The sequence below is a fragment of the Piliocolobus tephrosceles genome, chromosome 6 (genome assembly GCF_002776525.5).
Source record: "Piliocolobus tephrosceles isolate RC106 chromosome 6, ASM277652v3, whole genome shotgun sequence".
Taxonomy (NCBI): domain Eukaryota; kingdom Metazoa; phylum Chordata; class Mammalia; order Primates; family Cercopithecidae; genus Piliocolobus; species Piliocolobus tephrosceles.
In genome coordinates, this window is record NC_045439.1 from 76426398 (window position 1) to 76436179 (window position 9782).

The window sequence follows — 9782 nt, forward strand, 5'->3', positions numbered from 1 at the left end:
CCTTCTCATAACGCAGCAGCTGTTTTTACTACTCATGTGACTCTAAAAACAACCAAAAAACAGGCGAGGAGAAATGAACTCTCGCTTCAAGAAATACCTGCCCATGATGATGCAGGAACGGTTGACACATTTTGCATGTGATCCTGGGGCAAGTGTGAAGGGGAAAGAATTATTATAAATCAGTCAGACCACAGACCAGGTTATCTTATTTAAACCTCACAACAATTATGCAAAGTATAGATTATTTCCCATTTTGCAGCTGATAAAACTGATTCCCAGAGTAAGTTGCCTACACTCACTCAGCTAGAAATTTTAACTTCTTGGCTTATTCCAAAGTCTGTGATGATCTTTCCTATATGCTACACTAAAAGTGTGCTTTGGTCCTTTTGGAAAACCAAATATAGTATAACAATAAATGTCTGTGGGGTCTAATTGGTCAACAATTTAGGTATTGATATTGGAGGAATTTAGGTATTGGGAAACTAGGGAATTCTGGCTCCTATCATAACACACCAGCCACTCCACCATGGGAATACATCCAAGAACAGTGACTTGAGATTTTGCCCTGTCTCTCCAACCAACAGCTAGGGGTGAGTCAAACCGATTCTAATGATTCAGCTATGTTATGCAACCAAAGTAAACTGATCCACGTTTTATTCATCTCCATATCTGGCACACAGCATGCTCTCAGTATATTTCTGTTAAATGAATGAAAGAGTGAACCTTTAAACCAGTAAGAGAAGTTAGTATTATTAAATTCCTAAGAATAGGTACCACATGTACACATTCTAAAACGCAGCCTTTGCAGTCTACTAAGTGCCACTAAAAGACAGTGAATGATCAATCCACACACTTAAGCAAGAAAAACATGGCCAAGTCGGGGAAACCGGATAATCTTGGTCAGGGGTACTGGCAGTTGGGGGTAGATATTCCTGCTTGTTGGGAAATTGGAGGAGATGAACTTTAGGACTCCTGCAACTGAAGATTCCACAAGCCCATGGGTTTGTGCCCCTCTCTACAACCAGTTGGTGAGGATTTATAGACATTTTCTAAGTAAACCAAAAAGCTAGCTTTGGGGAACACATAGCCTCAAAGGGGCCATCTTTCAGAAGAATCTCTTTTAGCTTAATAATCAGCCCATACTCAGAAGGGTCGCAAATATATGGTATTTTGTGTTTAATAATCACATTTGATGCCCATTGGTTGCCAGGATAGGTAACACTATGCCTATTTACAAGGCGAATTCATTTCCAAATGAATTTAAAAAGCACATTTCATTCTATTTTAATGCAATTGTTCCTGGTTCTCCTTCTTGGGTCTCATTCTAACCTCTCCCAACAGCCTGTATTTCTACTTCTTGCAGGTCTTTTGTGGCTCCTTCCATAATGAATCCTTTCAGTAGTTCTTCCCTTCTGCAGTTCCCCTCGGCCTGTCTCAGGACCAGCTCTGAGGACTGTGCTCTGGGGAAACTCCAGCCTGTCTCTCAGCCCCAGGCTTGCCATCTTGCCCCTATTGTTGAATGCCATCCTAGCAAACCTGGGCTGTGTTTGCTTTGTGTCCTTCTCTTTCTTCTACCTCTGAAGATCCATCTTCCATATTTCCCTCATTCCCTCCCGAGCCTCCTGTTATCTACTTCCCCTTTCTCTTACCATCTGCACTCACCATCCTGAATTGCTCTAGCTGAGGTCACCCTTTTATTCTGAGCTGGTGAAGCGGAGGCAGCCACCCTCCTTTTATCACGACAAACTCTTGTGTAGATGAGATGTAGCCCTTCCTCCTTATATTTGTTTCCTAAAACTGCTGCAACAAATTACCACAAACTGAGTGACTTCAAACAGCACAAATGTATTCTCTTTTAATTCGGAAAGCCAGAAGTCTGAAATCAAGGGGTCAGCAGGGCCACACTCCCTTGGAGAGGGATTCTCTGGGAGAATCCTTCCTTGCCTCTTTGAGCTTCTGGTGTTCTTCGTGGAATCTTCAGCCTCATTGGGGCAGCTCTTCTGCAACCCTGCACAGATTATAACTCCTCTGTGCCCCTAAGTGGAAGCCCTTGGAAGGCAATTAACAATGTCTTCCCTTGAACACTGTTCTGTTGCATAAATGTCCCCAATGTGCACCCCAAACCAAGTAGCCATGTGTCCCAAGACTACTAATTCCATCAAGCCGCAACAGTTGTGACACATATGGAAGCTACCAAACAGGACTTTATCCTGCTCAAATAAGTCACTAGAAAATTATCCCTGTATCCTGGTTTGTTTGTTTGTTTTTAATACAGTGATCAATTAAAAGTGCTTTTTCCGGCCATGTGTGGTGGCTCACGCCTATAATCTCAGCACTTTTAGAGGCCGAGGCAGGCAGATCACCTGAGGTCAGGAGTTCGAGACCAGCCTGGCCAACACAGTGAAACCCCATCTCTACTAAAAATACAAAAATTAGCCGGATGTAGTGGCAGGTACCTGTAATCCCAGCTACTGGGAGGCTGAGGCAGAAGAATTTCTGAACCCAGGAGGCGGAGGTTGCAGTAAGCCAAGATCGCGCCACTGCAACCCAGCCTGGGTGACAGAGTGAGACACCGTCTCAAAAAAAAAAAAAAAAAAAAAAATGCTTTTTCCATCTTCTGAAGTTCCCATCAAACTCTTTACTCGTAAGGATTCAAACTATGAAAATGTGTCTCTCTTCTTTCATCCCAGTGAACTAAGAATGGATGTTCCCACAATTAAAATCTTCTGTTAGGTATCTGCCATCATTACTTATGTGGTTTCTTTATTCATAGAATTTCCTCTGGAGGGGACCCTCCTACCTCCCTACCTCCTATTATGTAGGAGATACATAATTAGGCAAAGCCTGAACTTGGTCAACTTAGAATTAAATTCTACTATTTACCAGCTGTGTGTCTTGAGGCAAGTTGCTTAACCTCCTATAGCCTAGTTTTCCTCATCTGTGAAACACATGCCGCACAGGATTCTTCCATTAGGTAGATCTTGAGTATTAGAACCCAGCATGTAAGGGGCAGCAATGAGGTTCAGAGAGTGTCTGTTTCCTTTCTTTGATCTTCCTTTGGTCCTCTTCTCTTCACATGGCTCTTAGGAAAATGAATACGCCAATTACATATTTTTGTTTTCTTCCACCTCCTCCTTCTCCCTGGCCTAGAGGTCTTTCAAATTTTTCATTTGAAGAGAAGTGTCCCTGATCTTGTCTTAAAAAGTGCGTGTATACTTTTCGCCACATCAAAAGAAAACTATGTCAACTGAAAAAAAGAAAAAGCTTTGAAACCAGTTTTATAAGTTGTCAGAATGAATTTGGGAATTTTCTACTGCTTAAATAACTCCATCTTATAACAGAAATAATTTTCTTTGACCTATTAATCATTTATTTCTTCAACAAACATTTATTGCCACATACTATGTGCTGGACCTGGTTCTTAGTGCCTATACCTTTGCACCCTATATGTCAAAACAGAAAACAAATAAAGTAACAAATAATGAAACAGATCATTTCAGATAGTGGCAAGGGCTATGAAGCAAATAAACTGGGTAAGGAGATAGTAATGGGGGAGGTGGCTCTGTTTTGGAATTAGATGCTCAGGTAAGGCCTCCCTGACAAATTGAAGTTAAGATCAAATTGACAAAGAATAGCCAGTCAAGATCTAGAGAAGAAAGTTCCAGGTAGCAGGAACAGCAAGTGAGAAGGCCCTTACGTGAGATCAAGCTTGGAATATTTGAGGGTGTATGTTTGAGGTGGAATATTTGACACAGGCAGGGTGGCTGCAGTGTCATGATCAGAGGGAACATGAAATGAGGTGAAGCTGGCAAGATGGACAAACCTCACTGGGTCATGAGAGTCTCAGAAGCTGGATTTTAAATAGGAAAAGTTGCTGGATCTGGCTCATTCTAGCTCATGAGAGCCACTTGTTAAGTTTTCAGGGTTTTAAGAGCTGATTAATGTCAAATTGATAGCTTGAAATTGGCCATAGTGGGAGTATTTACACCATGATAATTGGCAAATACAACAAACCCAGGTTCTTCTCCCAGATCTCTCCTCCAAGAGAGTCAGTTGTTAAACACTTAACAGAATACCACTGGTGTATGTGCAATTTAAGTGCAGTCAGAACTCACTAGAGGGTTTAAGCCGGAGGATGTTATAACATAATTTATGTTTTAAAATAATCCCTCTGGCTGCTGTGTAGAGAATGGCTCCTGAAGGATAAGAGGGAAGCTGGGGCGGGTGTGGGAAGGGCAATAAGAGAGACTTGAACCCAGTTCTTCTGACTTGAAATCCTGTGTTCATTTTACTATCACACAAGACAGACAGAACTGATGCCTGCACTTAGTATTCTTTTCCTCTTTAAACTTTTGCTCTATAACCAGCTTTCTTCCTCACTTAAAATTACCATCAGACCAGACTTCACATCTGAATGTCTCAAATGAGTCAGAGCCTCAAAGACCCTCATATAGATTCTGAAAATAAAAATGACTAAGGTTCATTAGGATGAACGAATGGCACCTTTTCTTGCTAGAAATTAATCATATCTCAGGGTTTCAGGGAAATTCTTTATATGATTTTACTACATTCATAGCTTAATGGAACTTTCTGGCTAGAGTGGGCACAATCCACCATCTACAAACCCTGAGGTCTTAGAAGTTAAGAATGTTTTACGTATGGCCACACAGCTCTTTGGAGCAATACAAGGACTGGAAGCTCGGCCTCCCTATTCTCAGTCCAGGCTGTGCTCAGAAAGCTCTAGCTTTCCCTGCCAGGAAGCTCAGGTCCCTGGCTGCCAGCCGTAGGGTTGTTTGCTGCTTCTGCAGTGGTGCCACCACCCCAGGGATGGGGTTAAAATCCCAGTTCAGCCCTGGAGGCCGCCTCCCAGCACAGGGCCCTGCCAGCCTGGTTCTGGCCCTCTCTCCTGAACCATAAAGCAAGACCAAATCTCAGCCTGCCTGTGCAAGGCAAGGCAGAAATGGCAAAAGACGCCTTGCCCATTGATGAATGCAGCTGATTGCTTCGGCACTTCCCCCTCCGAGGCCTGGACGCGGGCCAGCCTTGGTCTAGTTGGCCTATATTCAAGTTACTTTTCTTTTCCTGATGAACTATGGTTCTATTCATTATGGGGGAAATTGGAGGAAATGAATTGGTACATACGTTTTCAAGTCATCTTTGTGTTTCTAAGGGACTGGCATCGAGCTCTCAGTAATAACACAGTCGTGAGATGCACAGATGGGAAGACGTAACCCTTTCTTTTTTCCCTTTTTAAAAACTTTTTAATTGTGATAAAATATACATAACACAAAATGTACCATCTTAACCATTTTTAATACAACTCAGTGGTACTTGTACGTTCACTTTGTTGTATACCACTCACGCCAGAACTTTTTCATCTTGCAAAACTAAAATTCTGTAACCACCAAACATTTCCATTTTTCCTCCCTCCCAAAACCCTGACAACCACCATTCTATTTTCTGTCTCTATGAATTTGATGACTCTAGATACCTCATATAAGTATAATTACATAGGATTTGTCCTTATTGGCTTATTTCACTTAGCACAATGTCCTCAAGTTTCATCCATGTTGTGACATGTGTCCAGATAGCCTTTCTTTTTAATATACTATATTTTGTTATCCATTAATCTGTCTATAGGCACTTGGGCTATTGTGAATAATGCTGCTACAAACATTCATGTACAAACATCTCTTCAAGTCCCTGCTTTCAATTATTTTAGATATATAGCCAGAAGTGGAATTGCTAAATCATACACTAACTCTATTTTTCATTTTTTTGAGGAACTACCATACTGTTTTCCATAATGGCTATACCAATTTATATTCCCACCAACAGTGCAATTTTCTGTTTGTTTTTGTTTCCTTAAATAGTAGCCAGCCTGATGGGTGTGAAGTGGTTGAAAACTGACTTTTTTCTTTTTTTAAGAGACGAGGTTTCACTCTGACACCCAGGCTGGACTGCAGTGGTGCAGTCATAGTTCACTGCGGCTACAAACTCTTGGGCTCAAGCTATTCTCCCACCTCAGCCTCCCAAGTAGCTAGAAATACAGATAGGAGTCATCATGTCCAGCTAATTAAAAAAAATCGTATAGACAGCGTCTCCTGTTGCCCAGGCTGATCTAGATAGAGGTAGCTATGCCCAGCAGCCAGACTAGGCAAGAAGCTAGTGAGAAGTCACTGTTATAACCAAACCCCTGCCTTCCTTAGCTGGACTCCTCAGACCTGGCTACACAGCCTGGCTTCCATCTCTTGTCCAAACAACCAATCCTGTAGCCTCAACTTGGACTTGAAAAGCTACTTCCCACAGCCACTGTTAGGACTCTGTCTTTTACCCCACATCCTTTAAATGCTGAGGATTAACCACAGCTCTAAATAGTTTGTATTTATGTCCCAGAAGCCAAGTTCATTTACATTTATTTTGAGTAAGAAATTCTTTATGAGTGATGTATATATATTGTGTGGTTTCTTGGAAAATGATACAAGTCTGCAAAGTAATTATTTTATCATCTGGCTAAAACTCTTTATTTGCTAATCCATGGTCTTAAATAACCTGTTTCAGTTCATATTACTAAGGTACAATTTATAGAGACAAAGTGGAGCCAACAGTTGAGGGTGTTTTGCTGTGATTGAGGGCTAGATTAGGAAAGGTGCCCTGAACCTGGCCACAAACGCAGGTGCAGGTGCAAATGCATAGACCCTGGAAAGCACAGGGAAGATTATAAAGTGAGAGGAAGACCCTGTTCCAAGTTCCCAGCTCACACTCTTGCCCATTCCTGTCTCTGGCCCCTCTCCCACTGGCTCTCCCCTCTCTACCCCCAGTTCCTAGACCTGTGGTCTGTGCCTCCATCATCCCTTACTTCTCCTCCAGATTTGTCTCATCCCATGATTTAGACAGGGCAGCAGATGTGGAATGACCACGGTGGGGAAAATGGCTGGATGAAGCTGGAGGATGTGGGCTGAAGAACCTGGAGGGCATGTCACACAGGGAAAGCAGGCAGGAGGAAGACAGTGGGTTACGTGATGGGACAGAGGAGGGACAAGAAAGCTACATTCACACCAGGACCCTCTGAAGCATGTGTGCCAGAGACTTGGCATATTGGCCAGAACTTCTAGACCACTGGATCATCTGCATGACACAGAGAAACCCATGGAAGCCAGATCCTAAACCACAGGGCTGCCCCAACATCGAGCAGCAAATGGCATTATTTAGGAGCCCAGTTACCCTTGGAGGTCTCAGCTAGATTTTGAAACATATATATAAAGTTTTCCAATTACTTATTTCACATAATTTTTCACTGGCTCTCTTACCTACACCTGAATTGACATAGGATAATCCTAAAATTATGTTGTTAGTTTACACATATCTAAAAGATTCCTTTACAATTCTTTCCATAAGTCTCAAATGATTAAATGTAATCATTTAATGTAATATAATCATTACATATCACTATAATGATAAAGTTTATTAATGTATATCAAGGGTTCTCACCAGCTACCAGGCCTCACATTCTTTCAGGAGGGTTGATTATTGTCTTCCCAGGGTGCTGGACATGGTACCTGGATTATATCTCTGTTGTAATTAATCCTCTAATGCTTGGCTGGTATCTATAATTTTGGTGCTTTACAACAAAGAAACATGTGTCCCTATTCGCTATGCTGAGGAAGACTCCTATCTAAGGCTGTGTCTCCAGTTACCCGGGACTAGTGCTGCTCAGTCCCTATGCTGCAGCTACTGGTACTGCAAATCCCTCGCCGTGGTACAATCACACTTGATCCACATGTGACCCACATGTGAAATGCATTTTATTACATATGATTTTGGAGTTGAGCTAAGTGCGAGGTGTGATGTGGTGTAGCATTTAGGGGTTGTAACTCCTAAGAGGAAGGGGCAGGAATACAGGGCAACTATGCCAAGGACACCCAGGGGACATGCAGGAACTTCGTCTTTGATTTAAAAAAAAAAAAAAAAAAAAAAGCAAGCCTGATCAGGACAACAAGGACTCTTTTCAAATTGTGACCCAAGTGAGTAAATGAATAGAACCACAACTATGTGTGCCTTCAGAAACCCTCTGAGACAATCTCATTATGTAGTTGTAACTACACTGTGACTACACTTTAATTTCATCCTAACTTTAACTGTCTCTAGCGGAGTTTGGGGTCCTTGATTACTTTAATACAGGCACTAGTAGCATGAAGTGCTCTGTAAACACAGGAAGTTAGGAAATCATTGGCTCACATGGAGCCTTTTAGGCCAGTGGCCTCTGTCATGCACAGCCCAACACTATTTCTTATCCATCTCTCTCTTTAAAATTATCCACTGAAGGCAATTAAAAAAAAAAAAAAAAAAAAAAGCCATTCTGAAATTGTTCCAAGCAGTGGCAGCCTCATTAGAATAACAGTACGATCCCTAAATTTAATGTAGAAGTTCTGGTATTTCTACTGAAAACCAGTATCATTCCATTAAAATCACACTTCATTCAGGGGGTTAGGACTGTCTTTTCCTTCATATTTTCAGGGTGTTTCCAAACAAGAGGATCATTTTGAAGCCAGATTGCTAATGTACCTAAAACATTACACATAATGTGAAACCCTTATTTTCTAATTTAAAAAATGTAATTCACCTTGTAGCTGAAATCAAAACAGAAACAGATGAAATGCAGTTATTAAAATTCAAAGCTGAAAATAAGTGGAAAATAGGAAAGATAGGTGATGAGCTGACTACTGTCCCATAAGAGCCAGCCCCTGTTTGTGGCCATTTCTGGACATGTTTTTCTCAATAAAGTAACATGGATGTGGGCTTTTAGGGTGAGTATAGTAGAGTTTTGTAAAAATGTTTTAATGTGCTATTGTTCCTGTACCTTTTACTATCTGGTATCCTGAGCGTGTTCAAGTTTAAAGTAAGAAAACAATAGTCCTAGTGATGCCGAGAAACTCAATTATTCCTCAGAGTGCCATGGTCATCTGCACACAAAATGTATCTTTAATGTGACTGTGTCATTTGTAAAGTTGACAAATAAAGTGCTATGAATACACCTCTCCTCTTTGTGGAAACTGTCTATTTGTTAAAAATTATGATCCCCACTGATGTCCTTCATCTCCAGAGAATATAGAAGTAAGAGTGGCTTAGACCAGGTCTTCTCAAAGTGTACCATAGGCTGGGGCCAGTCTGCAAACTGTTTGAGGGTTCCTGGTGAGATAAACATAGATACGGAGTCGGAGTCTAGAAAGTTTACAGCAATTTGACAACAGCCACATCATTAAGCACACCACCAGAGGACTTGTCTCGTGGAAAAGAGTAGAGGCCGGGCATGGTGGCTCACACCTCTAATCCCAGCACTTTGGGAAGCCAAGCTGGGGGTGGATCACGTGAGGTCAGGAGATTGAGACCATCCTGGCCAACATGGTGAAGCCCCATCTCTACTAAAACTACAAAAATTAGATGGGCTGGTGGCGTGTGCCTGTAATCCCAGCTACTTGGGAGGCTGAGGCAAGAGAATTGCTTGCACCTGGGAGGCGAAGGCTGTAGTGAGCTGAGATGACACCACTGAACTCTAGCCTGGGTGACAGAACAAGACTCTGTCGAAAAGAAAGAAAAAAGAGAAGAGAAGAGAAGAGAAGAGGGAAGGAAGGAAGGAAGGAAGGAAGGAAGGAAGGAAGGAAGGAAGGAAGGAAGGAGAGAAAGAAAGAAAGAAAGAGAGAGAAAGAAAGAAAAGAAAGAAAGAGAAAGAAAGAGAAGAAAGAAAGAAAGAAAGAAAGAAAGAAAGAAAGAAAGAAAGAAAG